We start from the raw sequence: 24,951 nt of genomic DNA, 5'->3' as shown, positions 1-24,951 counted from the left end.
GGTTTGAGAGAAGAAATGTTAAAACATTTGAAAAAATAATATTTACCTCAAAGCCCTAAATAGAATAGTTATCATTCATTCAGAGCATGTATTGTAGTCATTAGAATTCATTATCAGAGCATGTATGGTTTAATCAAAATCTCTATAACATTTGCCACCAATACGTATAATTAAAAAAGGAACCCAGGGACACCGTCGCTTCATCATATACAAACCTGCCATTATCCATTCCATTATATTGAGAGAGACTAAAAACAAAAGTGAATAAGCGTTCATGGCGCTATTGCAGGAAGATTAAGTACGTTTTCCGTTCAAGCCGTGGTGGCAATTAGAATTTTTCTTCTTAGCAAGAATTTTAATTTAGAAAACCCTTCTCAATCACCTCTCTCACGAATTCCACTACTTCTCCGGCCCCTCCATCCACCCAGCACCCTCGCACTCTCATCGCTCACCCACACAAACAGCGATTGTCGGAACTCGCCCCCAACAATAGTACGTGATATATGTATGTAATGCGTTGTAGTTTTCGTTTCCTAAGTAAACCTTCACCATTCTTGAAATGATGATGTACGAGGGTCATCCGGAAAGTAGTACCCGTTCGTGAAATAAGGACACAAAAGTAAATATTAACAAACATAAAAAATTTTATTTGAAAGAGGATACTTTAAACTACTTCTCAACATAATCTCCAAGCAAATTAAGGCATTTGTCATAACGTGTGACAAGTTTCTGTATTCCTGCTGCATAGTCCTTCGCCGCCAGCTCATTGAGATACGCGAGGGACCCATCTTGCACAAATTTTTGCATAATGCAGATGGTGTTTAACAATTTCATGAACAATTGTTCGAGAAACATTGGGAAAATGCTCACAGATGTCATCAATTGTGACGCGCCGATCGTTCCTCACGAATTCGTCAACTGAGCTCACCAGTTGGTCTGTAATGACAGACGGTCTGTCCCCCGAACGCTCATCGTCGTGTGTGTTCCCCCTCCCCATGTTGAAGTTGCGACACCACCGCCGAACAGACGACTCGTCCATTACATTGTCTCCATACACCTCCTTTAATTGGCGATGAATATCACATGGGCGAACGTTTCTTGCATTGAGGAATTTAATCACTGCCCTCACTTCACAACTGGCGGCGTTCTCAATTTTTTTAAACATTGTAAACAATCACAGAAACAACACAGGCAATGCTAGCGTCACGCAACTTGGCTCAGAGAAGGCAGACAAGCCACTGAAGCTATCTGACCTCGTCCAGCGGCTACTCGCGTCGTCAGCACTTCATGCGGCACGAACGGGTACTACTTTCCGGATGACCCTCGTATTTGCGGCTGAACAAGCCAGTAATTTTCAAATATGCTCTGAGGATTTCCACTCAAGTTATTGTGATAATTAATGCATAATATTTCAAAAAAACGTAAAAAATGTGTCTTGCGTCAAGAACATTTGCAATTCCTTCCTAATGCCATACTATGAATTAACCTTCAATCGATCTTAACGGGCGTATTAAGTAAGCGTATTTTTTTTTATATTTTGCAAAATACATAAAGTTAGTCCACTTAAAGGTAGATTGATAAAGCTGGACATTGAGACCATTTTAATAAAAATTAAAAAAAATCAATGCAGACTCGGAGATCAATCAACCTTTTAACCACGGAAAGTGCCAAAAGCTTCGTACCCCGTGAATGAAAAATAAAACGTGAAAGAATGAAAATTAATTTTCAGTGGAATATCAAACTGCAGGTGTGGGTTTAAGGTGTCCGCCATCTTAAGAATACTCAGTATTGTCTGGTAGAGGATCAGCTTGTTGAGCTTCACTTCTTCTCTTGATTTCCTTTAAAGTCGAGGATTATGTAGATGAAATGAGGCTGTAGTGTCATAGGCTTACAGCACCAGATCAAATCCTAGCTGACCTATTGTGCAAGGTGTATTGCTCGTACCGTCCGGTGGGTTTGGTTAGGGTCAGGGAAATAGTTAACATTTCCGGGTGTGGGGTATGAGGATTTTGTTTCAATTTCTCTAATCAAAAGTTCAAATTACCTTTTCATCTTTAAGTACACACCTTTTTTCTTGCATCATTACCGTAGCTAACGTTTAAGGTTTCTGTGAATTTTCGCTTTTTTACTTTTAAGGAACTCAAGCTGACCTATTCTGCACGCCAGCGTGATCCGGGTGCAGCAGTCTTTCACGTGTCAAAGTGCAAGCACGATAAAACGTCAGTGGCAGTGAAAGACTAATAGTTCAAAGAACAAGCCGTAACCGTGATCAACAGAGGGAAGGGACAAAGTGACGTTTGAGTATGATAACCAAAGGAAGCAACGCACGATATAAGGCTGACAAATGATATTAAAAATTTAAAAAGACGTAGGAAATGACAGTCATCTCTCTAATACTTTATATAAAATGATAAAGAAAATACGATCCTGATTATGGAGTAACAATGAACTGATTTAATAACAAATTAGCAGTGCGTTCCGCAGCCCAGGCTTTCCATTCCCGTCCCATAATACCATGTGGATATAAGATCTTGTCGTTTCTCTTACTTTGATATATTATTTCTTCTACCTATTAGAATAGTAAAAGATGAAAATTTAAGTAATCGAAATTCTTTTAATGAGTAGAAATATTTAGAGGAAATTCGCTAATTACATTATTCATTGAGATAATTCAAACCGCAATCACAAGTTTTGAAATTACTGATCAAATTATTAGCCCGTAGTCGGTGGTCATGCATTACATAACAATTATTTCTATTAAAGGATTTTAAGTACTGAAATGTAATTTTATGAAATCCTTATTTGTAAATAATTCGGGTAGCTCGTCGAGTAGAGACTATTCGGCTACCCACCGCAGGGTTCCGATTTCCAATCTCGGATTTCGGCATCCCCATCTAAAACCCAACCGATACGATTTTCTAGCCGCTTAAACTTTCTAGCCGCGGGAAACCGAATGGTCAATTTTAAACGGCAATAGGATCAGTACGTGGTTGGCTCTGCCCTCAACGAGCGAAACCTAGCATCCCTTGGTAAATTGCTGTGATGATAAATTTTTCCACGTCTCTTTCTATGGAGTTGTAACACTGTTTGGGAACCACTGATGCAAGGCATGGAAATGTTTGGAACTTTCAAATTATGTAAATTTTGTGTTTTTTACCATCAACTTTTAAAATGAAATTCTATGCCATGATAATTTTTAAATAGATACCTGGGAAAATTAATGAGAAATATGGGGATAATTTCTGGAAAGAGAACAACCTTAATTTTAAGCGACGTTTTGCTCGCATGAAATGGAAAATATGCGCTAGTCGCCGTAGGTTTTACCACTGCTGCCAGCACGGAAGGAGGGCATCAGGGGAGAATATCGACAGACCTCCTAATCGCTAGAGTGGGAATCGGAGTGTGGTATGTTTATGAGCCTATTAGGGGATGAGAAGTGGAACATGCTCATCGGAGTCCGTTTTCTGCCCTCAATCATTAATACAGTATGCCGTTCGAACTCGACTTAACTCTTGCATGCGAACAATTTATGCGCCAACATTATACGTGTACTTAAAATGCACCTCCACATGCATGAGTAATAGTTTGTCGGGTTAATGTAATATGAAAGGATTAATTAATTGAAATTTGTACAAAACTTTCCGTGGCGGAAGAGCATAATACAAACTTAAAACATTTCTTTCCTTTAATATTCTGATGCGATTAACTGAGTTTATTAACATTTACATATATTTAAAATAGCATTGCTTTAGCGTTAGAATTAGCGTATATTATAGCATTTAGCGTTGCTCAGGTTACTATAACATATTAGACCACAAACAGTGCCACAATGTAAGTCAGGCTTTTATTTGAACCACTTTACAAGTTTTTTCCATGTCAGTGTATAAATATTTTAAATTTCAGTGAATAGATTCCTTTCTTATCGTCATTGTCTCTTTATTTTATTATTCCCATGCAAGATTACTTCGAATTGTACATGAATAACTCTTTCCCCTTCATACAACTTTATTAGTTATTCATGATAATACCTGTATGAATATTCAAAGTTTCCAAGAAGTGAAGTCTGAAGTATTTGATTCTCTCCCCATGAATGTAGTTAAGTTAATACAGGGTCGCACCCAAAAGTGGTAGGACTGATTTTTTTACAAGAAATTTATTGACGATATACTTACATTGACTTAATAATCTTCAAAGTATGCTCCTTGAGCTGCTACACACTTAATATAACGTTGCTCCCATTCCCCGTACGCCCGCTGGAAATTTTCTTTGGGGATGCCGTTGATGACCCTCGTCGAAGCCTCTTGAACGGCCTTTATCGAGTCAAAACGTCGTCCCTTGAGCTGTCTTTTCATCAGAAGGAAGAAAAGAAGTCCGGTGGTACCAGATCGGGAGAATAGGGCGGGTGCGGCAACGTGGCAACGCCGTATTTGGCCAGGAGCTGTCTGACGACGAGCGCGCAATGGCACGGCGCGTTGTCATGATGAAGCACCCAGCAGTTTGCGATGGCCGGTTGGACTCTTTTCACGCGTTCTCGGAGGTGGGTGAGCACCTGCACGTAAAATTTCGCATTCACAGTCTCCCCTGGGCGGACAAACTCTTGGTGAACCACTCCATGACGGTGGAAAAGCACAATCAACATCGTTTTGATTTTTGATTTGCTCATGCGAGCCTTTTTTGGACGTGGGGACGCGGAAGTGTGCCGTTCCGCGGATTGTCTTTTCGTTTCGGAGTCATATTGAAAAACCCATGTTTCATCACCAGTTATCACATTGTCCAAACAATTTTCATCTCGGTGCAAATTGGCTAACACTTCTTCGGAAATGCGCACACGCGTTGCCTGTTGGTCGACACTCTGAATTTTCGGCACCATCTTGGCGCACACCTTGCGCATGGCCAAATCCTGTGAAATAATGCGTTGGACGTTGGATGCAGACAGACCCAATTGGTCTGCTATTTCTTCACTGGTTAAGCGTCGGTCTGTGTTCAGCAGTGTCCTCACTCTGTCCACATTCGTGTCAGTTTTGGCCGTCGACGGCCGTCCGGAGCGATGGTCGTCTTCAACGAGCTCCCTACCCTCTTTGAACAACTTGTGCCACTCAAATACTGTGGAACGGCTTAAGGCAGTATCCCCATAAGCCTGCTTGATCATATCGAGGGTCTCAGTTGCCGTCTTCCCGAGTTTCGCATAAAACTTCACGGAATAACGTTGCTCTAAATTCAGATTCATTTTGTTTTTCGACGCGGACAAAAATCTTGCTTCACTAAAAACGGTGTCCACACTCAACGACAGCCTGCAGGCGACTGAGGTTGGTGTCGGTCTGTTGCTAAGAGCCCCCTCCACCTTACCCTGCCAGGCAGACCCCCCTCCACCGCTCCGTTCGCGCCAGAGAAAATCAGTCCTACCACTTTTAGGTGCGACCCTGTATATTGGAAGACTTCCAAAATAATAAATCTTTGAAAAAATATATTCGATTCTTCATGAATTCATTAATTGTACACAATTTTTCCCGGTAGATTATTTCAAATGATAGTTATTCAATTTTGTTTTTCAAATGATGTTGAAGGTAATATTACCAAGGATATTTTCCAGGATGACTATAAGATTTAAAATACATTGCCCGCATTTAAATGGTGGATAATTTCCATATACTCGTGGTGCAGTGATAAGGATATATACGGTTTTATTTTGGAAAAAATATAAACATAACTAAAAATTCTAGTCGCTCAGAGGAAATAGTAACTTCTAAAGTTAACCCATGTATCTTGGGATGTCAATTTTTGTTTAAAAGTTTGCATCTTATAAAGTTAGTTATTATATATAATAATACAATACCTTATATTTTTTTAATATTACCGTGAGTTGTACCATTTTAAGTAATGTTGACTGCATTGCTATTAGAGGATAATAATTTTTCCTTCTTTCTCGTAGCGAAGATATAGACTCGGCATCTGTAATGTTGATTGAAAGATTACCTAAGACCGATCTTTCCTGAAGCTTAATGCTCTTAAAATATACCCTTTTCGGCCCGAGTTGAAAAAGTTTTGAACTTGGTATGAATTGCTTGACTTATTTATCGTAAGATTTAGCATTAGTGGTGTGATTGTAAACATAGATTTTGAATTTTCCAAAACACACTCATAATCTTCTGTGTTTAATTGTTGGATGCTCTCTTTAGATCTCATATTTCTTTTTTTCAATCATTTCAATCATTTTGCTCTTCGATTTTTGGTATCATGTCTGCAAGCACTTTAAAAATATTTATTACAAATAGACAGTTGAATTCATTTCTTAAGAATATCAAGACGATTTCGTATTTTTGGTTCCAGAATATAACGGATTACAATAACTTTAATAGGATTGTTTGGTATAAACGAGCAATTAGCTGTAATCTATATATATATATATATATATATATATGTATATATATATACATACATATATATATATATATATATATGTGTGTGTGTGTGTGTGTGTATGTGTGTGTGTGTGTGTGCATGTGTATGTATATATATATATATATATATATATATATATATATATATATATATTTATATATATATATATATATATATATGCTAAGCATATGATCTCATCAACAGTATTCGAGTTGCAAATACTAACTTGTTCCAGAAAAGAGAATTATTGTTTTCAGCTAGTATTCATGCAACTTAAAAACCCGCCATTTACAGGTGTCTCGAAGTTATTTTATAGATTGAGTTACAGTGGGCTTTTCCGAAAATCTGTGGCTTGTTAATTTCCTTTTGTAGTTCTTGAAGTTTGTTCGCGGATCCTTGTTTACCTTTTCTTTTGATCTCTTGTGACCGAAAACCAGTTTGCGATAAACACGTTAGATATGGAGAAATTAAGGACTAAAAATCGCCTGTTCCTTCTTTTCCCTGCCTCTTGATTAGATTCTGATATTGCAATCAAGTAGCATCCATCCGGATTCTGAAATGGTCGAAAGCCATTCTAGATGATTCTAAAAAGTGATAGGGGTTTTTGGACTGTGTGGTCCACGGAATGATCAGGGCTGGGTAGCGGGCATTGCCGAGGAAAGAAATCGTATTTGTTAATAGAAGAGGTGATCAAGGCAAGTATGATCAAGTGTTAAATGATTGCAGCTTATGAAATTATGAAAGTACCGTTATTCGATTCGAATTTTTTTTTATTTTTCTCCTCTTTGAAATGCATAATACCTTAGGGATAAAATGTTTGCTGATGAATATTTTCCTGGAGTTAAAAACTTTCGTGTTTCATTTGACTATTTCCTTGTAATTGATTTTTTATACCAAATGATGTTGGGTTTTAGTATATACCTAGTGGTCCCATGTGCCAGAAATGTTCTGACATAATGCCTTCGAAAATAGTTGCACGAGCTAATGACGCCATTTTATAGGAACCGATGGTAGCTCTAGTCTTCGTCAGTTTAAGGACTACGTAACAAAAATTCCAAGCCTCAGAGGATGTGGAAACGGGAAATTACGCATTGGGATTAAAATTTAATTGTATGAACTAAATTGAATTAATTCATAAAAGTTCAGAAAGAGATTTTGAGCAAATACAATGATTGATTGCTTTACCCGAATAGGCCATCTAATGATATCAATTAATAATCTAGCCTTTCGATTCGACTCGATGTAAATTAGTTGATTCGCCGGGAGCTTCGACTGTCCCTACGAGAGGAGAGGGTGGAGGCGGAAGTAGGTAGGTGGAGGGAGAGAAAGTCTCAGCGCGAGAGGTGACTCGGACCTCCACTCACCCCCCCCCCCACTTGCGTGTGTGCGCGGCAGGCCAAGGGGTGGGTGGGGATAGAGTTGAGGACAGGAAGGCAGCTAGGGGGAGGGGAAGAATGATGGGGTGGGTAAGGAAAGGGGTCCCGGTCAAACCAGCGCGCCCACTTCCAACCCCTTCCTTCCTCCCGCTCCCTCCCGCCGCTCTTTGTAAACCCCACCCTCCTAATTTAATATTCTTACGGAGGGAAATAATTACCACCGCCAATGAAGGGGAGCCTTTCATTCGATGAGCGTTGCGAGGCGGAAGAGTTGTGTCTCCGCACGGTGGGCAACTGGGAGAAGGAGGCGGAGGGATGGAGAGGGGGTTAGGAGCCGCTTGTTGGAGTGTGGAGGGCTTTCTCCTCCTCCACCCGGCCCGCTTTCACTTGCCACTACACCATTCCGAAAAGAAAACAGAAAGGCGATGTGGTTCCCTCTCCACTTGCTAACCACCGCATACGTACTCACCGCCGTCTGTCCCCTTCCCCTCTGCTAATACCTTCCGTTTAGGTAATAACTCACGAAGAAATTTCTCTCTATTACAGTTTCAGGAAAGACGGGGAGTGAGGCAGTTAATTTTATCACTTGAAATCAGTTAAGAAAATATTTTATCTTTATTTAGCATTATTCCGAAAACAGCAGATTTTGGACTTTCCATCGGACATTTAACAATGGTCACATTTACAATCACCGTAGCCCTAGGTGGTGGAAAACCCACCCAGACGGGAATCGAACCCGCGACCCTTGGAATGACAGACGAGGACCTTACCCCGACGACAACGGGGTCGGCGAATCTTATTGTTATTATTTACTCTTATGATAAATCTTATTATTAATCTTGTTATTACTCCTATGATAAATCTTATTATTATCCATGTTATCGGCCAGCTCCTATATCAAAAGTCATGCGCGATTTCTATCATTCTTGCTCGTGCCCAAATGTGACAAACCACGACATCTACGTTTGTCTCACGTTGCTAAGGGTATTTTCCGGAGTCTCTCCACTTCGCTTTAGAAAGCAGTACAAATTAATGAAATAATTTGTAAACCTTGGTTTGTTTTGGACTTCCCATTAGCAATGTTAAATTTTATTTATTTATGAATTGATCTTTGCAATTAGGCAATTTTCTTAGTGGCAACGGTCTAGTCTGGCCAATGGTCACCCTTACAATGCTGATACACTGGCTTTTGCACTATCTTAGCTCGAAATACGGTTTTAATTTTTCTTATAATATTGCGCCCATTTAATTAAGTTGATTTTTGAAATCGTTTAAGCTTATGAATATTTTTCTTCTCACAATAGTGACAACGTTTTTGCTCTCTGTTTAAATTATAGATGGACGAATGTGATCTAAGTCAGAAATCAGCCATTGCCAAGATTTAAAAAGATTTTTGGGGTCATATTAATGCATAAAACTTTTTGCTTATAGATAATAATCTTACCTTTATTATTCTATTTCATTTGCTAAATTTCGCGCTCCGGAAAAAAACACGACTTTAATTACTAAAATTTTGAAAGTCAACCTATCTCGGCATTCGCGCCACTTTCATAAAGGCTTCTTGATGTCTTTAACTGATTACCAGCCCAACCTCAGCAGATATTACAATGCAGTTCAATTGGATTGGATACTGAAAAGATCAACATTAATAAAACGTGTGTTGAAGAACAAAGTATTTTCTTTTTTAGAATGAAAAAGTTGTTTTGATGGATTTATCTATTTCGTATAAGGTCGCCAGGTATGCATATTTCCTCACACATAGGCGAAAAATTACAATGGATATTCACCAGCACCGGTCATAATAAAACATTCAGCCACAATGCCAAAGAACAGAAAGGAAACGATATTTCATTCGAAAATCAAATCATATAAAAATTGCACAAAGACTGCAAGCTGCCAAAAGCTTTATTATATGTCTTACCATGTAAGATTAAGTTCATTTAATCCTACCGGTATAGAAAAAACGTTACTCTTATGAAACCTTTAAATCATTCCATGTCCTTATTTAACCCTTGGTATTTACTGGGACTAATGATGCATCAATAATTGAACAAAGTGCGATTACAGAGTAAAATAACTTTGTAACGTCCTGTTTCTCCTGATGCATTTGCTGATTAGAGACTAATCAAAAAAGATTCAGAGACAGAGTATATATATATATATATATATATATATATATATATATATATATATATATATTCTGTCTCGGAATATATTATAAGAAAAAGTAACTATAATCAATATAAATTGCATATGCCTAGATTTTGTCAGTACAAGGAGCTATGAATGAGTGAAGAGATCGTCAAGGAACAGGATAATTTGAAGAGCTCCTAAAAACCACCCATTGGATTGGGAATCTGTGTTAAAACCATAAGAAGAATATCCGCATGTAGTTATCCAATTTCGGGTGGTGGTGGACTGAAATGCATTGGCGGTGCTTCTAGTCAAAAGCTCAAGTGTCAAAAGTGGTTACTCCCAAGAGATGTTGCTAAGATGTTTGAACTATAATCTTAAATTTGTGTGGAAACGGTATTTATACCTTATTTCTCAGGCATTAAATCAAAGACAAAGACATTTTATCATAGTTGCTTGCACTTTAAGTCCAGTGAAATTATATTTTAGATGGAAAGAAATGGGAATATGAAATTATTACATCTTCAGTATACTCTCAACCAGTAACTCTGCACTAGGCGTTGGATAACTTAGCCTATACCTCCATCATTTCATTCTACCTATCGCACTGGATGTAACCTGGTGTGATTGAGGCTAAATTTGAGTTAATTTAAGCCTTGAAAATTTATTCAAACCATCTTTTCAGACCCGCCAGATATGTGAAAAGAATATTTCGAAAATTAAGTTAGTGAGACGGGGTTATTAGGAAAACTTGGAATCGAGTTCCTCCAAACTCGAAGAGAGCATGCGAGACCAAGTCTTTCAGGAAGGCACAGGACTCTCGAGTTTACTTATGTCGATGAGGGAGGGGCTCTGCTCTATGTCGACAGATCAAACCGACCGGATAAAATAAGATACATACAAGTAGGCTTCGGAAACGACCCAACGTTCCTTGATGACTTTTGACCTTAGCGTGTGCGAAAATGAGGTCGTCATTCAGTCCTCGAGGCACTTCTCATCGCATTCTTTTCAAAACACCCCTGTTTCTGCACTCATCTATTAGCCTGAGGGAGGATTTGTTCATTTCAACACAACCCTCTGAAGACACGTCAATATCTCAACCTTTCTGGGGATGGTTGTTAGCAAAATTCTTCAAGATTGTCATGTTTGCTACTAAGAGCTGGGTCTGAGATGGCGAAGAAAAAACTATCTTAGATCTAAATTTTCAAACGCACGGGTATTATTCCGGTATTAAGAAAATAAAAATATACCACCATCCCTGATATGCGATTCTAGTTCGATTTAAGAATTGAATGGAAAGTAATATTCTTTCTTGTATCATTTTATTGTCAGTAATGGAAATTATTTCTGAAATAATAGCGCGATCATTCAAAATAAGTCAAATTAGCAAAATCGTATGCCTATTTACTGACTCCCGCTGGCTGATCACGGTGCAATTTTCCCTCATCCAAGGGCCGAGCATGTCTATCTGCCTTAGGAAATGAACTCAACTCTTAGGCCGTGATTTCAGGATTTGTATTGACAATTACTCAGAAAAAATACCTCGGGTGTCAAAGTAGTTAACCAATCACCTGTTACGCAATGCCAAAATCTCCAATCGGCAATTGGAATTTCCACACCTCGTTTGTTCTCAATGATTAAGCACCAAAAAATCATCTCTGCCTTAACGTCATCTGATTTTTCGTGCTTTTTTAATTATGTGCTAAAGAGAACATGTCACGGAGGGTATTTTGCGTTCTTGTTTATTTGCCTGTTAATTATCCCACTCTTTTGTCTACCTGACCCACTTACCGAAGTCTTATCTTCTTGATTTGAAATGGAAGATTGTTAATACACTACAATGCAGAACAAAAACGAAGGGGAGACTAAAATAATCGAGAACTTCCTGAAGCAAAGCAGAGCCCAGAAAAATGGGAGGCCGGGAGGGGAAAGGTACTTAGTGAACTCAGTCGGTTAAATTTGTGGAAATGGCGGAAGTATCTCTTGCTCGTGTTTTTGTGGTCGAATTTTTCCCTAGTTTGAACGTAATTCCTGGGGATGTTGATAGTAGAATAAATATGAAGTTGGAACATATGGCACAACCATACCAAATACTTCAGTGTACACACTTTTCTTTTCACGCATGTTACAATACATAAATGTAAATATTGCTCGACATTCTTTATGATTGGACGTTATAACAAATGGAAGTCGTCTTATTTGCATGAAATCCTCAAATATTGTTCCATTTCCCAGCAAAGTTATTTCTTCATCTCCATGCATAAACTTTCGCCAAATAAAGCTGAAATATTTTCATTGAGTCGCATCGTTATCGTCTCCATACCGGAATACGTCTTTGCTAACGATCAACTTTATGTGGTGCTTACAAGAGACTCAGCTGATATTTTGATATACCTAGTTACTTCTTTTATGGAGGCAAGCCTGAAAGAAATTTCCGAGAGAATGCTGTTCATTATAAGAAGACCACAAAATAATAAGAAAATAGCTTAGTCAATAGAAAACTGATAGTATATTTAGCTTTCATTTCCATCGCTCCATTTTGTAGGTTTACTTCAAAATGTATCATCATTTTTGCCTTTTGAAGGCATCAAAAGTGATTCCGGAAAATAAAACGAAGCGGTATGCTGTTTTCTGCTTGTTACCAGTATTTTCTTACATGAATTTAAGCCGGAATTCACAAAAAGCAATTAGGAATACGGAAGTATTACTTTGACTTTCTTTCTTAAAATTGTCAACTGAAAATTTCATCAGCTCGGTAATCGTTCAATAATTTTTTGTTGTCTCAGGCATAACTTAATGGAATTTGCATAACATATTGAAATTTAATGAAATAATTGACTTTGTAATTCCACACATTCCACAAAGTTTTTCATTTCATTACATTTCAATTTGTTCAATAATTTGTTGTTCGGTTAAACTATTGGATAGGTTTGTCCGGCGAGTAATTTTCAACTACGAAGTATTGATTCGTTAAGTGATTTGAAGTGTTAAAAGTGTAAAAATAAGTGACGTTTTCATTTAATGAATTGCCTGTTTGCTAGAAAAAAGTAGGCCTCATTGAGTAGGCTAATTAAAAAAACGAAAATATACCCCTAATTGAAATTGAAGCAATATCTTTAATGCTTCCTTGGAAAAATCTCTTGGTTCGAGGATTGCGTAATGATATAAACTTTTATAATGATCACTTCGATTTTGACATCACTTATATTTCGACGAACTTTATTTGACACAGTCGAACAAGAAATCAATAATATCCCATTAATCGCTCAAGTAATAAATCACACTTCTGCTCTAAGCCCTCGCTTTCTTTATTTTACTGAAAGGATATAGCTTATGTGTTAATAATTGGCCTGAATTATTTCGGTTTCATGTAGAAGAATCCAGCATATTAGAGTTTTTGTTCAGGCGTGAGTTGAAGTCAAACAAAAAAAGATTTTTTGAAAAGCTTCGATAATAAGTGCTTCACATTTGCAGTATGGATTGCATGGAAAAGTTCGTCTGCTAAAAAATAAAAGGCATTTTTGGAAAATTTCTATTTCGCATATGTATGTGATCCCCTTTATTGTTTGTCTTTGATAGTATCCATGGGCCAATCGGCACAAGATGTTAGGCCGTCTAAGAGCCGGGATTTTCAGGCCGCGGGGTCAAGGCAAAGGCGCATACTCTCCTCCAGCTATATTGAAGTATTAGCATGCTCGAAAGATTTCGTAAAACATAGCCACTAGCCTCTCAAAACTGCAATAATGTGCTTTCTAACTTAACTTACAGTCAAGGGTATGCTGAAAAGTATTTTTTCCTATTTCTTCAGTGAAACAAGTGCACTTGTTTTAATGAGACCAAGATAGATAAGTATTTTGTTGCTTTGGGGGGTTGAGGGTATCGGTAATTTTTTGTTTGAATTCGCACAATTTCTTTTTTAATAAACACCTTTACGATCTAATCACAATTTGTAACATGCTTCAATTTTTGTAATTTTGTCACGCTAGAATTGCCTGTGTTAATTACGGTATAAATAAATAAATTAGGCTTCCATTGCTGACTTGTATCCTTAACCTATTGCACATGGTGGACTTATTGTTGCTTTTGTGAATAATGCTATCGCAAACTGTTTCATTTTGATCCTAATGAATTGGAACCTTGCAGAGATCAGAGGATAATACACGTGGCGACTAGAAATCGTCTTTATAATACTAGATGCTGACTGATAATAGCTGGGTGGGTCCACTTTTGCTGCAAAGGCTGCCATCTGGGATTTATGCCTTATTTGACTCATTGCCGTTGTTTTAATTTACAAAGAAATTGGTCTCCACGCGAAAAGTATACTAACGGATAATTTGCATCCGAGGTCATATTTCCGCCATTAACTTATCCGAAACCTTTTTTGTGAGTTCCCAGAGTATAAGAATCTTAAAACAATAATTTTTGGTGTTTATTTTTTTAATTTTATGCTTAAAACTACCGAAAATTAAATACTTTAGCGTGGTCTGGGTATCTTGCCCTTTTTGTCCTAGGGAGTGACTTTCTTAAGATGGACAGTACTGGCCGTCACTCGATAGAAGTTACAAATATTGAGTAAAGTTAGCTCGGTGTCCATTTACAAAAGAAAATATTTATTCTACAACTTGGTTCCAAAAAAATAATACTGGACATAGATGACATAGATGGAAAATAACCGATGCTAGGTTTATTGTGAAGCCGTGAAAGCTGGGTCGTGCAAGAAATAATTTTTAGTTGATATGGATATTATTAAGTGAATAGTATTCATTAAGTGCCCTTCACATCCATTCATTGAATTTATTCATCTTACGAGCTCTTCTGATGATCCTTACGATCTTCCCGGAATTGCCACGGGCATTTGGGACGGCTTAAGAGAGCGTGGATCGCCATGCGGGACGGACTCGTCCATTTTCACTGAGCATCCACGAGCAAGAGATGCGTTGTGCATGCACTTGGAATTGCAAACACACGATGATGTGCACAGGGAGGCAACTATTGCGGGGGAGGAAGAGGGGTTGGGATAAGCTCCGGCCGTCAAGCGATTGCGAAGGCGGGTTGCCGTTTCTCCTCCACGGGACTGAAATGGAGAGCGGCTGAGTAAGGGATGAGGGAATCCTTTCCTCCTCGGAGTGGATGCGATCCTTACGTCTTCGCACACCCCGGATACTTAATCTGTCTCATTCTCGATTCCCCCCCCCCCCGACATCTCTCTCTCCCTCTCTCATCCGAGGTAAGGCATGAGGAGGCGCATGAGCAATTAGCGGGAATGGTTTGCCACCGTATCGTCCCACCTCTCCCTCCTCCAAAAGCACACACACCCACAACTCCTAATGGAAGTAATTTGTTTTCGGTCGGGGAGTTCCATTACCGTCCTTTTTTCCGCGAGTAGCCTCTAGTGTGGAAGAGGAATGGACGCGAGATACGTCCCGCTTGTTGCTGCTTTCTGCTGCTCTCCCTCCGTGGAAACCTCTTTCAATATCCCCTTCCTCCCTCGAACTTCCTCCCTCCTTCACCATCGCTGCTCTTCCACCCGTTCCAGCAAGATCCAGGAGGCCCCTTCGTCGCCCGAGACGTGGGGGCTCGCTCCCTACTCTTTCTCCTTCCCTCTCCATCCCCCGCCGCCCCCAGTTCCGTAAGGATCCACCTCTCCTCCAGTGTAGAAATTAGTGGAGCGCTCCTTCTTCTCCTATCTTTCTCTCCCTCCTCCCTTCGTCCGAGCGTTAATTTCTTGAGAATACCGTCGAGGTAAATGCATCCTTCCCGCTTGAAGCACGGCAAGCGTAGCTTCAGAAGCCGTAAATTTGTTTCAAACTCATCCGAAAAGACTCCCCCCCCCCTGCTCCAGACCTAGATAGGAAGACGGGGCTGCGCTCCTGTGGGGAAAGATTTCCGCGAAGCGAAAGGCTAAGTGACGGTGCAGCCGGCCTTAAATCGACGCTGGAGAAAGGTGTGGACTCGCTATTAGCTTAGAATTAGTCTTGGGAGAAAATTGCTTTGAAATTAGAGGTTAAGTACTTCTGTCAGTGAATCAGTGGAACGGCGTGAGATTTAATGTAAAGTGTGCTGAGGACTGATAGGGCCAAGACAGAGTCGCCCGAAATTATATTACTCTCAGTGTTTTTCCATTTGCTTGGGGATAGTGCATTGGCCTTTGTAGTCACTATGGCTGTTTTGGAGCATTTTCCCGCAAAAAGGCCAATTATATTTTAATTGAAATGGATATGTTAGAAACATAATAGAAGGAAAATTTGAAGGAAAGATCCCGCGAGGAAGGCCAAGAGACAAGTACATAGGGCAAATTTAAAAGGACGTAAAAGAGGGAACCTATCAGAGGGTGAGGCAATTAACACTAAAAAGAGAAGAATGGAGGGCTGCAGTAAACCAATCTTAGGATTGAAATATTGATACTATGAATATGTGTGTGTGTGCGGGAGATGCCGAGACAGCAACTTTAAGCGGAGTCATCCGCTAAGAGTACGCATTACAATTCAACAATTTCAGAGTGTAAATCATCCCGACCAAGGCGAATGACTTTTACTTTCACACCTGTACACTTATAAATTGTGGCATTGTAATACCAATTTTCAGTTTTAAATACTAATGATGAAGCGGCTGCCAAGGATAATGACCGCTCTACGTTGACAAAGAGTCTAAAACCGAGCTGGAGTAGGTGTGGTATTATTACGGCTAGTCTAAGTCAGGTACGGCGTGATCAGAGAGTTTCAGAACTGGTTGCCTCGATTTTTTCGAAAATCGGAGGTGACAGCAAAGTAAATAAGTAATAGTTTATTGTTTTCAAACTATATATTCTACGAACCACATGGTAAAATTAGGTATTGAAAAATTAAATTACCAATTTGGATATACATGTATCTTTATTGGGAATAACTAATTCAAATCAGGACCATGTATCAAAATTCATGACTGTTTGGCAAAATTCAGTTCCTATAATGGCAGCTAAGTTTAGGTGCAGCTAACTAAATTTATCACTAGTGCTATACACATACTATTGAAAATAGTACATATTATAATTAATATATTCTCATTAATTTTGTTGCCATTCATAGCAACTTATCTAAGGAGTTTAATTTTTTTATTAATGTTGGAAGTGAATATTAAGAATAAAGAAAATTAAGTTTTATAAGAGTTTTACTCGTAGGAAGTGTGTCATGCAATAATATTAACTGCAGATAGTAACTAAATATCAATTAATGATTGAATGAATGTAAGATTTCGAAAAAATAATATGAATTGAGGGTAGAGTTTGCCCTCAATTAGTGAAAGGCATAACATTTAGTGTGTTCTTTTGCGAATGGGATTTTCAAAGTAAAATAAAGGTGCCCATATTTATATTTGAAGAATCTTTTTCGTCAACAATAATTGAGGAACGGATTTAAAATATGAATGGCGAATGCTATGAAAAGTATTTTCATGATTTCAGCAAAAATAGTGTACCTAAAAGAATGTTTGCTTAGATATTTTCATATCAATTTTTTGTATTAGCTTTCAATACAAATTATATTTAATTCCATTGCTCCGTGTCAATTTTGTGGTGGTAAAACCTTTTTAAGCCACATGATGGTTTAACTCTTGCTGAATCATTGCAATTCACAGTATTTCTACCGGTATAGGGTAGGCTCATTATTAATCTCTGCATACTTTCTACCCTCTTAATTACGTTCAAAATGCCCATTCATTTCCTCCCTCTTCCTCGCTTCCTCAGGCTCCTACTTTCTATTTATTACCGCTTTCATCATCCCATTACCTATCTCTATTTCCTGCATCCACATGTATGTATTGCCTTCTTAGAATTTCCTCCAGCAGCCGTCTCTCTTCCTCTACCATACTTAGAACTTAATTATTAATTTTTCTTTCAACGCATTTTATTTTTTTCCATTTTCCTATGCATCCACATCTCTAAAGATATTTTCTAAGTTTATTCCCTTATCTCATCGACCAAGTTTCCGAGACGCATAAAACGACGATCTGTGCTGGCATTTGTGAATCACGATGAAAATATAATTGTAGATTTAATTTGAAGTTTAACATTGAATTTTCTTTACTGAAATATGAAATAGAAAAAAGTTAGATAGAGACGAAGATAATGGCATCTGGTGGTCTAAATGAATTTGGTCTACGGATTCAGAGAGACAGGATACCTTGTGGTAATTTGGGAACATTGGAGGTACTTTCTGTATTTGCAAGACATAAATACGTTACGAATGATGTATTTAGAATGAAATTCATAAGCCCAAAATAAATAAATTTAAACTCACGATGATGGATGGTCTGTAGCTAAAGAGCAGATGATAATTTTCAAATAAATATAGGGCATTGTACACTTGCATAAGTGATTTACGTATTCTACCTTTAGGCAGAAGGGTAATCAGCGATAGTATAAGTACGAGAGAGATGATAAATGACAGCCTAAACGAAGAATACTTTCTATCAGAGGGTACGAAAACTGTCGGAAAATACCTAATACCCAGGTAAAAGTAAATAGTTCATAAAATCGCATCTTAAGGGTTACTTTTACAAATTCTAGAAGTGTACATTAAGAATTAAGAAGATAAATCTTCAAAAGCGTTGAAAATGTGTACTACAAAATAGCGATGAAAATAAAATGGACTTAGTCACGACTGAAGAAATCTTTAGAAATGAGAGTTAAGATGGAAAAAAGTTAATGGGGGATATCGAAAAGGGGATGTGGAAGGTATGCAAGAAGAAAAGGGAACCTAATTACACATCTTGAGACTCAGTAGTTTACTGAAGACTCTAATGGGAGGAAAGGAGACAAATACACCTACGTGGGCAGACTAAGGATGAATTACGAGAATCAAGTGAAGGAAGACTTCAGCGGAAGGAGTTGTAGAGGAATGGATACTAGCCGGGAAAGGAGCAGCTTGGGACACTACTGTAAACCAGCCCTCGGATTGATGACCTTTGATGACATGAAGAAAAGTGCTAGGTAGTTCCCTGGAAGGGGGGATAATTAAACCTTAAATTCCTTCTTGAATCCACCTATGACTAGGGTAAGGCTGCAAAAAAACTGGCGACTATCTCGTTTCAAAGATTCATATACCACACACCAGTAAGAGACGTTTTTAGGTGAGTCTGCGAGGAGCTACTTGTATTCCCCCCTTCCTGTTCTCTCCAGCCCTTCGAGAAGCGAAGTGCTCCCCTCTTCCTTCCTCTCCCTCTTCCCCTTTTAATATGCGCAGTCCACACCCTTTCCAGCCTCCCTGGCACCCCCCCCCCCGGTTGGCGCCGGCGTCGTCGTTAAGGGCATCAGGCTCTACCTCTCACCCTGCCTTCCCCCCGTCATTCTTAAAGGGGAAGAATTTCCCTCCCTGAAGCAGACGCCTACCACCCACTTCTTTCCTCTCTTTCGCGCCCCATTCCATTCCCATCGCCCGCTTTCACTCTCTCTTTATTTTCGCTAAGGACCCGCTCATCTTCTTCGGGATTCCGCCCAATGGAATCAGTCACGATTGAGGAAGGATATTTATTTGTTCCTTTGTAGTCTTGTACTTGTCTAGGATGAAACGCCTCAGAGATATAGTTTACTCAGAAATGGAATCTCGTCGGTTTCCTAATTGGGAGATTCTCGAAAGATTTAATTCTGAATGAAGCCGAGAGTTGAGGGGAAATCTGTTAAGAATAAGATGCCAGTTGGGGAGTGGTCGTTCGTTAACGCACTACTTTGGATTTTAGCACATGTTGTAACGAATTTTCACAGGGATCGCTTTGCTTTAATTACTCGTCTCATAGGATATTGAAGTCTGAATTATTTAGCTTCGGTCTTAAAATCGAGGCAGTATTCAATCGGATCGTTTCTCTCTCAATCCTTTCCCCTGTCTCGCATTTCTGAGCCATCTTTTTGATCATCTACTCGAAAATATGTGACTTCTCAACCCCTCTGTTGTGCATTGGCAGCTGATGCTTGTTTCAAAGAAATGAACAACATCCAATTACAGCAGGCGCATGTTGATAATTCGTTCCGATTTGGGGCCCACTGTATTTCACCATTCCACTCCGCCTCTAGGGTGGTATAAATATTTTAAAATGTGAGATAGATGCTAGAGAGACATGAAGTCACAGCGATAATAATGAATTGATTTTGGCTCATATGCCAAACTCTTTATAAATCTACGTAATGCACAAGCTGCTGATAATATATGTGAACATTAGTGCAAAGATATCAACATTTAAGTAATGGTGATCAATGAAAATATATGTGTATCTGCTTTTTTGCTGTTGTGAAGCAAATAAATACGAGTGGCAATCGGCCTTCTTGAATTACAGCAATATGGAATATGCTTCTTGAGGTGCATCAGAAATTTAGAGCAAATGGTTAAAAAAGATGTTTCTTCATTGTGAGACTTATAAGCCAAAGTCCAGAAATCGGTTTTAATCGGCACCTACGCGATACGCCGCACGCGTAAGTGAGGGCGTGTTGGGGTACCTATCATCCATGCATAAATGAGCATACATTTGCTCGTTTGAATAAAATTAACTTAAAGTAGTAGTAGTTTTTAGGGGAGGCGACCGACAGCTAAGGTCATTTGCGCCATAGGGGATGGACAGGAAAGGATGAAGGGTGGAGAGAAACCCGGCGTCGGCATTAGCCTACTCTTTACGAAAGGCGCCAAGGGGTCCGCAGCTTAATGTCCCATCCGACGGACGCCGTACTCACTCAAAGTGCCCTCCACAAAGCACCTCAAGTAGGGATCGAGATACCTCTGAAAAATATTCAACACCGCCGGGATTTGAACCCGCGCCCTCAGGGTGGGAAGCCATATTAACTTAAATAAACACGCCTATATATAAATATATACAATGTATAATTAATATAATAAATTATATATATATATACAGGGTTCGTCCGGAAAATAAGTGTACTGACTCCTGGGCTGGGCGCGCCGCTCCAGGCGCGCCCAGCACCGCTCTGATGGGCTGCGATTGGAGGGGGGTATGTTTCATTTTTTCGCTAGCCGTGACATACAAATTTTGGCGTGGGAAATATCCCAGAAAATATCAGCCAGAACTCTCCCGCTTGAAGAAAGGAGAGAAATGTAGTCAAAAAGAAATCATTAAGGGAACCATGGCCCAAAGCCAAATCCAATCAATCAATCAAAGCCAATCATGGACCCAAATGCTCTGAAGTGGAATACAATGTCATGGGCTCGATTATTTGCTCTGTTCCGCGATAAATATCTTGAGACACGTTCATCTTATACAGGATGCGTTTCAAAAGTAATGCAATTAAATTTCCCGCGCCGCTCCAATTGGTTGAAGTAAGACCGAACTACTTAGAGTAGGTGTGGGCGACGTTACGCTTTTCCGCGAAATCGGTCTCAGTGCTCTCCAAGCTGTGGAAGCGGCAGGACGTCAGGTTTTACAAAACTCTGCGTGCTGACCGTGTCACGAAAAACCAATTGAGCGCAAATTTCAAGTGAACTTTTGCAACGTATTGATAATGAACCTGATTATTTGGACAACGTTATCGCTGGTGATGAAAACTGGGTTTTTGAATACGACCCAGAAACAAAACGCCTAAGCTCACCGACACACCGAGTGCCACACCGACCAGTCCTCCAAGCCAAAAAATGGAAGAATGAGCAAATCAAAAGTGTAAACAATGCTCATGGCCTTTTTCGACAGTAAAGGAGTGGTCCATAAGGAGTTTGTTCCTCAAGGACAGAAATTCAACGCTGTCTACTACGTGGATGTTCTGGAAAGACTCCGAAAAAGGTTCATCAGGACGAGAAAAGATATTTCCGCTATCTGGCAACTCCATCACGACAACGCTCCTTACCACAACGCGCTACGAGTCCGCGAGTTTCTGGCCAAAGACCAGGTGCCAAATAATGCCCCACCCCCCTATAGTCCTGACGTCGCCCCAGCAGGCTTCTTTTGTTCCCTTGGATTAAGACAGCAATGCGTCATTCCACGAGAAAATATCAAACTGTTGAAAGCGTGCCATATTAATTTTTTTATTAAATATTATTGATTTTTTTGAAAATCAATTAGCTTTTCTTTCCGCCCGTTGAACTCGGCGAGGGCTACGTGTTGCACTTAGGCTGAATTTGATATTTGAGGAGTTTCTCAAAATATGTGCCTATATCACTAACAGTGCTGCTACATTTCATACATCGTAGTTATTTCATCTCATAAATGCTACCAAGAGTTACGTATTGTCTGGAGAATAATACCGTAGAATAGTTACGAATAGTACGTATTGTCTGGAAGAATACCATCGAATAATTAGCAACTTATTCAGATAAAAGGGAAAAAATATCCCTCTTGGCAAGGAATGATACCCTTGGAATCCTTTCCTCTTTCTATCTTCTGACTTTTTCCTGCCCGGAACCCCACTATCCCTGCCAGTAATGTAGTGGGTTTTTTTCTGAAACTCCCCTTCCCTGCTATACATTACCCGCCTCATTGAAAGACAAAAGGATACTCACTCACTTTTTCCCACCTTTCTTTCCCCCTGTTATCCTTATATCCGCCCCCCATTCTAGAACGAACAATATCCAGAGAAGCAGTCGGGAACGGAAGGCTCACACAAACACGCCCCTTCCCTCCCGCCCCTAACTTCCCATTCCATACCCTCCTTAGCTGTGCAAACCTTATGCTGATTTTTCGCTTTGCATTTGAATATGCTACAGCGAAGTGAAACGTATGGTACCACTTCCAAATAAAGTTGTCCAATTGACGTAATCCACTATCATCCTAGTTAATGACAGGTGTTTAAATAGCAGCTACCTGAAGGTAAAACAAATAACATTATTTACGAATTTTGCAGGTGCACATTTTTATGATTTTTGCACTCTTAACATTTTATTTTAATATCTTTAGTTTGTACTATTTATACGGTTTAACTTTCATCGTGAAAGGTTGTAACTTCATATCGTTTATTGAGCCTGGAATAAATTTGAGTCAAATGTGGTCAGAAGCAAAAATTGGCCATTTCCAATGCAAAAAGGTGTGGGTGACCGAGTAAAAATTTAAACCCTTTTAAAAGGTAGCAGCGTTAGTCTTTTTATGAAAAATATCATTTCATTTTGTGTCTTTAACGCCTTCAACAAGAATGAATTTTGGAAAGTGAAAAAGTCACCCTCACTAGATGCTTTTATTTTAAATTCCAGCGTATCAATTTTCACCGTGATTTTATTGTGTTAGCTGAAAAAACTCAAAGTCGGCATACTGTATAGAACTAATGTTATTGATGCATATAGTTTCTGAAATGAACTCAAAAGTGGTAGCTGAGAGTGTATAGCGTTTGGCTTTTTACCTGTTGTACCCTTGTTTACATCCCGATAAATATTGACAGACTCAGCTTCACACATTCAGTCATCGGATTATTCTGTGTCAATGCATGCAGTGTTTGAAAAGGAACTGGCCCTACTCAGTCTTAATGAAGCGTATTTCGTACTTCAAAGAGTTTAGTACGAGGTCATTTATACCATCGCTCATTGAGTCAGTTGGGTCGATTTTTGTGATTAAGTATGGTCCACGTACGAGCACAATGAAATACAATATTTTTGCATCGCCGCAAAACAATTTCTTTAGTAGCGCTCCATGCATTAACTATTTTAACCGGTGGTGTGGGCTTCAAAAGATGTAGAGACTTAATTATTAACTTTTACTTATTATATGGAAGCAGAGGCACCGAGTTCAATGCATAATTTCTACATTTTTTCGCGAACAATAAGTATAAACAACAACTAAGATGTGATCTTTCGTGATCCCTATATCTTCTCCCCTATTTCCTTTCCTCCTGGTGCTTCTAGCCAAACCTTGTGTATACATAGATAAGGGTAGAAATGATATTTTCCAAGATTATTCGGGTCTCCCACCGGGTCCACGTTCGTAGGGTTGCCGACGTTTCGATGGCCGAGTCGTCCATCGTCTTCAGGGCATGTCGGTACTCACCCGTATCATTGTCAGCCCTTGCGGGCGCACATTAAACCGTACCGGTGGGCGATACCCACCTTTACCGGTCATTTTACATAAATAAAACTTGGCCGCGTTATATAGTTTGGTCGGGGGGTCAGGTCACGTCTGATTGGTCGGACGCTTTCCGCCTCTTGTTTTGCTTGATGTTCCTCAAAATGGGTTTCCACGCGTTACTGAGGGAGTATCCGCTGTCTCGGTTAATGGATTTGTTTTCGAGCCGGATCGCTATTGCTTCCTTAGTCAATCTTTCCCAGAATTTTTCTTCTCGGCAAAGGACCCTTGTCTCCTCCCACCGAATGCTATGGTCGGAGATGATGCTGTGCTCTGCGATGGCTGACTTCTCAGGTTGGCACAGTCTGAGGTGTCTTCGGTGTTCTTTTAACCTTGTAGCAATGGTCCTTCCGGTCTCTCCCACGTAGACTTGGCCGCACTCGCAGGGTATTCGGTATACTCCCGGGGTCATGAGGCCACAGGGGTCCTTTGCCCTTACTAATTCGTCCCTGAGTTTGTTACAGGGACGGAAGTAGGTGTCGATGTTGTACCTCTTCAGTATTCTCGTGACCTTCCCCGAGACCGTGGAGACAAAGGGTAGACCCGCCCTTGCCAGTGGTTTTGGTTCGGCTTCCTTCGGTGTGGAGGCCCGCGGCTTGACGGTCCTTTTTAGCGCCAAGGCGATTTCTCTCTCGCTGTAGCCATTTTGCCTGAAAGTCTTCTTAAGGTGCAGCAGCTCCTTGTGAAGACTTTCTGTGTCAGATATTGCTCTTGCTCGGTGTATAAGCGTTGATAGAACCGCCATTCTCTGGGAGGGGTGATGGTGACTTCTTCCGTTGAGGTAAAGGTCTGTGTGCGTCGGTTTGCGGTAGACGCTATGTCCCAATGACCCGTCTGCTTTCCGGTGGATGAGTATATCGAGAAATGGAAGGCTATTGTTGACCTCCACCTCCATGGTGAACTGTATATTTGGGTGCAGGCTATTCATGTGCTCCAGGAACTGCTTGAGGGTCTCCGATCCATGCGGCCAGATGATAAATGTGTCATCCACGTACCGGAAGAAACATTTAGGTTTGAGAGGGGCTGATAT

This window comes from Hetaerina americana, unplaced genomic scaffold, assembly GCF_022747635.1.
Source record: "Hetaerina americana unplaced genomic scaffold, ioHetAmer1.1.p SCAF_10, whole genome shotgun sequence".
Lineage (NCBI taxonomy): Eukaryota > Metazoa > Arthropoda > Insecta > Odonata > Calopterygidae > Hetaerina > Hetaerina americana.
This window is presented reverse-complemented; position numbering follows the sequence as displayed.